This window comes from Phyllostomus discolor, chromosome 12, assembly GCF_004126475.2.
Source record: "Phyllostomus discolor isolate MPI-MPIP mPhyDis1 chromosome 12, mPhyDis1.pri.v3, whole genome shotgun sequence".
Classification (NCBI taxonomy): domain Eukaryota; kingdom Metazoa; phylum Chordata; class Mammalia; order Chiroptera; family Phyllostomidae; genus Phyllostomus; species Phyllostomus discolor.
Window position 1 is genome coordinate 2,154,590 of NC_040914.2, and position 6,684 is coordinate 2,161,273.

Sequence of the window (6,684 nt, forward strand, 5' to 3'; positions counted from 1 at the left end):
GACACTTTGGCTATATTTTTCTTCAAGGTGTGGTTCATCTTTTCTACTTTCTCAGAAGCCTGGGGTCTCCGTGCCGCGTGGAGTCTCCAATTAATTCCTAGGATTTTACTAACCTTCAGTGTGATTTTTGAAACAGAAGCAGGTCCGTTATCACTCTGAATGCTGTCAGGAAGACCAAAGCGAGGGATTATTTCCTTCAATAATGCTTTTACTACTTCTGAAGATTTCTCTGTCCTAGTGGGATAGGCTTCTACCCATCCTGAAAAAGGTGTCCGCAAAGATTAACAAATATTTCCACACTGGGAGCTTTGGCATCTGGGTAAAGTCTATTTGCCAGTCCTCAAATGGGCACTGTCCTTAATATTGCTTTCTTTCTTTCTTTTGGTTGGGTATGGTTTGGGGTTGTTCTTTTGGCATACAACACATCTAGCAGTTATACTTCTTATTGCTTTAGAAATTCCAGAACCTGTGAGCCACAGTTGACATAGGTGGTTGATGAGTCTTTTCCACAGTGTGTGCACTCGTGCAAATGCTTTATGACTGGCTCTGCTAAATGTTCAGGAAAACAGTATAGCTTCTTTCTTATTCTTTTCTATTGGCTATCAGGACCTTCTTCATTAAAACTCCATTCCTTAACTTTTTCTAAGTCTGCAGTCAAATATTCAGGGTCAAATTTTGACAAGTTCAGAACAAGTACTAATGGCATCATAAATATTCTTTTAGCAGCCTCTTTTGTTGCCCGTTCTCTAGGGCAATCTCTCTGAGCCAGATTGCTTTCTCTAGCCACTTCTCTTTGATGCCCCAGGCAGTGCATGACTGCCACCTGTAAGGGTGCCTCGACAGCCTCTAATAACTTTAGAATTTCAGCTGCATGCTTAATTTCCTTTTTATTGGAGGTTAACAGTCTTTTGTTTCTCAGATGGAACCATGTGCATGCAAAATCAAAAAGCTTACCTTGAGTTGATACACACATTCACTCTCTTTCCATGAGACAATTCCAGCACCCTTGTCAATGCAGCCAGTTTAGCCTTCTGGGCAGAGGTTCCTGGCAGCAAGGCCTTGGCCTCCACTATTCCTTGAAGAGTCACAACTGCATATCCAGCTTCTCTGCTTCCTTTGCCCATGTAACTGCTTCCATCTGTACAGAGAGTCCAGTCTGCTTCTTCTACAGGATGGTTCTGTAAATCAATTCTGCTAGAATACACTTCATCAGTTATTTCAGCACAGTCATGTATTAGTGCAGCCAAGTCAGGGTCTGGGAGAAAAAGGAAGGAATTACTTTACTTAGAGTTTTGAGGGAGACATTGGGATTGTCGAGAAGAAAGGGCTTCATACCTGCCCATTCTTTCAGCAGTCAGCCACATATTTCCCTTTTGCTCCAGCAGGCTCAACACTTGCTGTGACACGTAACTGGCATAGGCTGCCCCAAGGCAAACTTTTTGAGTTTCCTCCAAGAGCTCGCAGGTGGTTGCCACTCTCAAGCAGGCTGGCCACCCCTGGACAGTGTGATTTAATTTCCTTGACAATTATGTGATGGGCTACAAATGTCACTAAGCATTTGGGTGAGGAATTCTAGGGCAATGCCCTGTTTCTCACACACATATCATTGAAAGGGCTCCAGTAGGCTTGAAAGCCCCAAGGCTGGTGCTAAAGCCAGGTGCACTTTTAGAGACTCAAAAGCCTGAGTGCACTCCTCTCTCCACTCTAAAGGGCTATATTCCGGTCCCTTCAGAGCCTCACACAGTGGATTAGCAGTGAGCCCAAAGCTGGAATTCAAATGCAGCAGTCATTTGCCATCCTCAAGAATCTCCTTAACTGTTTCCTAGTGTTGGGAGGAGTCCTCTGTGGACTTTGTTGCATGGCCTGCACTTACTCAGACTTTCTGTTCAGGGATGCCTTTCCCATTCCCTCAAGGAGGCATCTCTTATAATGCTGTAGGAGAGAAAGGCCATCCTCTTAAGGGTCCCAGTTGGGCTTAGTTATAGGTATTGCCCTGGTGTCACAGATGGGCACAGATAACCAGGTTGTTAGTGATCGGGACAAAGAATTGAACCGAACACCCAGAGTTCATAGAAGAGAACATGGGAGCAGGCCAACTCCAAGCAGAGATTGACCTCATAGGCTGGAGGGACTTTATTCTTATAGGGCAGATCCTTCCTGGCTAGTATTAGTGGGCTTTTACTGAGTATATACAAGTAGTTGCATTACTTTAAAGCTACTGCGCATGTGGTTTCCCATGATCCTCCCTGATTGGCCACTAGGGAAGAGGGTCCCACAATGCTATGGAATTAATCCCTGTTTCTCCTGGGGTTCCCCTGTACTAGGTTCACCTTTCCCTAAGCCAGAGAATTATAGCTCTCCATGCTAGAGATTGGTGAAAAAGAAAAGAGTTATTTATTCAAGTTATACAGACTAAAAGTAATGACTTAATGTCTTTGTTAAAATCCCAAAGTTTCTTGAAACACCCACAAACACACACAGTCCTCCCTTCCCCCCTTTGTCCATCTGGGGTACCATATCTTAGGAAAAGAAATGGAAGTCCATGGTTTAGGCAGCTCTCAGTTTTTCCTAGTAATTTGTGCTCAGCTGGCAGGCCTTCCTTAGTTTCCAGCACCATTGGTTGTGTTGCCAGGATCTCCAGCTAAAGCCTCGTGGTGATTCTTCTCATGGCTGCGGGCAGGGGGGGGGGGCGGTGGGTGATCCCCCTTTCTGGGAGAGTGATGGCAGCAGCAGCAGCAGCAGCAGCACCGAGAGGGCCAGCGTGGAGCTCATCATGTCCTGGCCAGAGCAGGTGGCTGCAAGGTTGGCTGAGCCCGAACAGTGAAAGCGCGGGCGCAGCGTGTGGAGGCCTGGTGGTGGCTGCGGTGGCCGGGCAGTGAGCCGGTGCTCCCGAGAGACTTATTGGTGGCCCCTTCTCGCGGCCGCGGCTGCAGAGCTGGCTGGGCCTCGGAGCCAGGCGGTAAAGGAGCTGCAGGCGGCTGCATCTCGGATGGTGTCTGTGTGGCTGCGGGAGTCCCCACTCTGCTAAAGCTGCAAGGTTCTCTCCTCAGTGGCTGCGGTCATCCCTGCACTGCCACAGCTGCATGGTTCTCTCTTCAATGGCCGCCAAGTCTGGGTTTTAAATCCCCGCGGCCAATCTTCCTCTGCAGCCCCATTTCCGACTCCTCCCATACTCGGCTTCACATGCCAGAACTCATCTCCATCCAGCTTTACTGGGCTGCCATCATGAGTCTGGGCAGGCGTGGCCCCATGTCATGGTGCCAATCTTCTCTGAGCTCCCACGTAGGCGCTGTAACTCGGGGGACCTGCCCCCCAGTTATATCTTGGTGGGGAAGTTAGTTCCATTCCCCTGGCTCAGAGCTAGTCACAGCTATTTAACATATCTATGCAATCAGTTAAAGGTTATAGATATGTTCAATGACCACCCCAGAGGGTAGCTGCAAGGCTGTTGCTATGCGAAATAGCTCTCAATGGCCCTGCTTCATTTTTCCCTTCCCTCAACCCACACCTGGAGGGTGGGGGTGAGGACATCTTAAAATCACCAGGACACCTTGAGTTCTGGACCCCATTCAAAATCTCTATTTGGGGCCCCTTTGGCTGCACCCTCCTACACTGGGAAGGCCCAGAGCCCCATCTGGATTTTCTTGGCTTAACCTCTGAGCCTCTTCATTTGCCTTATCCAACACCAGCCTCTGCTCATCCCCCTTACTGAAGCAAAGAATTCAATGAGCCTCCTATGTGTGCCCAATTGAGATGATCAGTGGCAAAAACTGACGCAACCAAATCAGTCATTTTAGCAGGGTTATGTCCATTAGAAGGGTTTGAGCTTTTCCAGTTTAACAGATCCAATGTACAAAACAGAGTATGTGCCAGATAACATCTAGCAGACTGGCCTTCTGGCCTTACTCTCACAGAAAAAAGTCTTCAAAAAGGATATTTCCCTGCCCTGGTAGGGGTTTTTCCTCCACTGAATCTGGTTTCTTGACCGATTCAAGACAGTGATGCCAGTTCAGGCGCACTTTTTCCATTTCACTCACAGGAGTGGATCCCCTGGGGCTGCAGGAACTCTGGCCAGCCTGCAGTGGTCTCAATACCTAGATCTTCCTGGCCCCTCTTCTCTGACCTTCTATCTTTCATATGTAAATTCTCTTTTCTCTGAGCCATTAACTGACTTTCCTTTTTTTTTCTTTTTAATTTTGCATGCATCTTTATCATGTAAACCCAAAAACTTCTAGGTAAGGCAATTTGTCCCATTTCCCTGATTTTGACAAAACAAATTTAGTTACAGTATAATACAGTAATTTAAAGACTCATTTAGTGACCAGCACTCTCTTGAGTCTAAATTATACAGGACACAAACAGAACAGTACTACAACAAAACAACATATGCTTTCAATATACGCTTATACGTCGATCAATTTACCAGAACCCACCCCAGCGGGCTGTTTTCGGAACGAGGGTTCCCCCACCCCCATATTACCAGACAGAACTCCACAGAGCTCCAAACAGACGCCCTTTCGGGACCAGAACAGATGTCCTTTTGGACCAGATAGAGCTCTAAACAGAGGGTACCCAAACAGAACAGATAACTTAAGTTGTGAATCGGGATTTCAACCTGAACCAGAAAGCGCAACGATTCAATTCAGTGTGATGCGCAACAAGAGGTGCTGGGAGCAAGGGGTGAGAATCCCCAAGTGAAATCACTTGGCAGCTGCTTGGGATTCTCTGACTCCAAGCCCCCAGGGCCCCTCAGTCCAGACAGCCAGTGGGACTCCCCGCCAAACACCCAAACTTACCGGAGCGTCCCAATGTCTGTCCTGGCGCGGAGTGGCCAAAATATGTAACCAGAAAAGACACTGGCGTTTGGGCTGCCTGTCACTACCAAATCCAATAAGCAATGACAGTGATTGAATCTTTTATAGGCGCTTTATTCAGATGGCCGGCGATCTGAGAAGATGGCGGGTTCATACCCTAACAAACCATCTTACTCTTTCTTTCCCAGCCAGATCTTTTATAAGGGGGTTGGGGGAGGGCAAACAAGGTGTCAGCGAAAGCCTTTGAAATTCAACAGTTGCCTTCAAGGGGGAAGAGTAGTCGTTTGCTTCTTCCTGGTACAGACTTCTCCAAGAGGTCATCTGCTTATTCTTAGGTGCCAAGATAGGTCTTATCTGTAGTTACTGAAACAAAAACTTAACATACACATTACTTGCTAGATTTATGACTATTTACCTTAAGCTAAATTTTCCCAAGTCTTAAAAGCCCCTATCAAGGTGACTTCTCCAGCCCCTTTCTCTGGATCAGAGAACCTGGCCTGGAAGCACAAACTCCAATAAAAAGCTTTATACTGCCTAACTTTGTGGCTGATTAGCATTTATTCCTTGGCAGAGCCTAAGAAAACTTTTCAGTACCCCAGCTAGAGAGTGTGCAACTTGTGTCAACTGTACTAAAACTGTCTTATGTTCTCAGCAGGTGTGAAAATGAATTGCACCACCACCACTGATATATCTTATGCTTATGCTCCTGTTAAACTGCCAGCAGGGTGGTTTCTGATATGTAAAATGTCTATTTCTATGTTCCAGCAAACAGTTCTGGGGGGCCATGCTCTCTGGGAAGACTGATGGTGTTTATGCCTCAGAAGCCCCACTTAACCCGGGTTCGACGGGATGTCTCCCTTATACCTGATTGCATCAGTGACTTACGCCTCTTTAGTCCTGCTGAATTTGTGTCTTTAACTGTATTTGTAATGCCAACCATGGTAACTTATTTAAATATAGAAATAAGCAGGTTAGCCTACACTATGGTGAAAGCCTTAAATGCCACCTCTCAAGCTATTAGTGCCATTAGTCAAGAACTAGGACAAGTCAGAGAAGCAGTACTGGCAAATTGTGCAGCTATAGACTACCTTCTTTTAAGGCATAATCATGGATGTGAGGAATTTAAGGGATTTTACTGTTTTAACCTAACTAATAGTTCACAGCTTATAGAACAAAAAGTAAAGCAAGTAAATAATGTAATGTCTAATGTAAAACAGAGAGAAAGATTTTTTTAAAGATTTTATTTATTTATTTTTAGAGAAGGAAGGGAGGGAGACAGAGAGAGAGAGAGAAACATCAATGTGTGGTTGCTGGGGGCCATGGCCTACAACCCAGGCATGTGCCCTGACTGGGAATCGAAACTGTGACACTTTGGTTTGCAGCCTGTGCTCAATCCACTGAGCTACGCCAGCCAGGGCTTGATTCTTTAGTATTGACTTGTCTAAACTAACCTCCTGGCTACCTAGTATATCTGGTCTTTGAGGGGCATTTATTGTTTTATCCTTGTCATTTTCTTCAGTGTCATAGCTTGTTGTTGCATACAATGTGCCTCCTTATGTAGGTCTGCAATTAGGTGTATTCCTAACCACCCCCCAACCGATGTTAAGTTTTGATCTCATAGAAATGAGATAGTTTAATATTAACAGTGGGGAATGATAGAGGACTCAAGACCTGGAAAATTTTAGCTTAAGGTAAAAAGCTGTAAGTCTAGCAAGTAATGTGTATGTTAAGCTTTTGTTTCAGAGACTACAGATAAGGCCCATCCTGGCTCCTGGAAAAAGCAGCTGACCTCCTGGGGCACTGGCTAGAATTTACTGCCTGGGGACAAGTTGGAGGCATCAGGGCCTTTTGTGTGACCACCCTCTCCCTT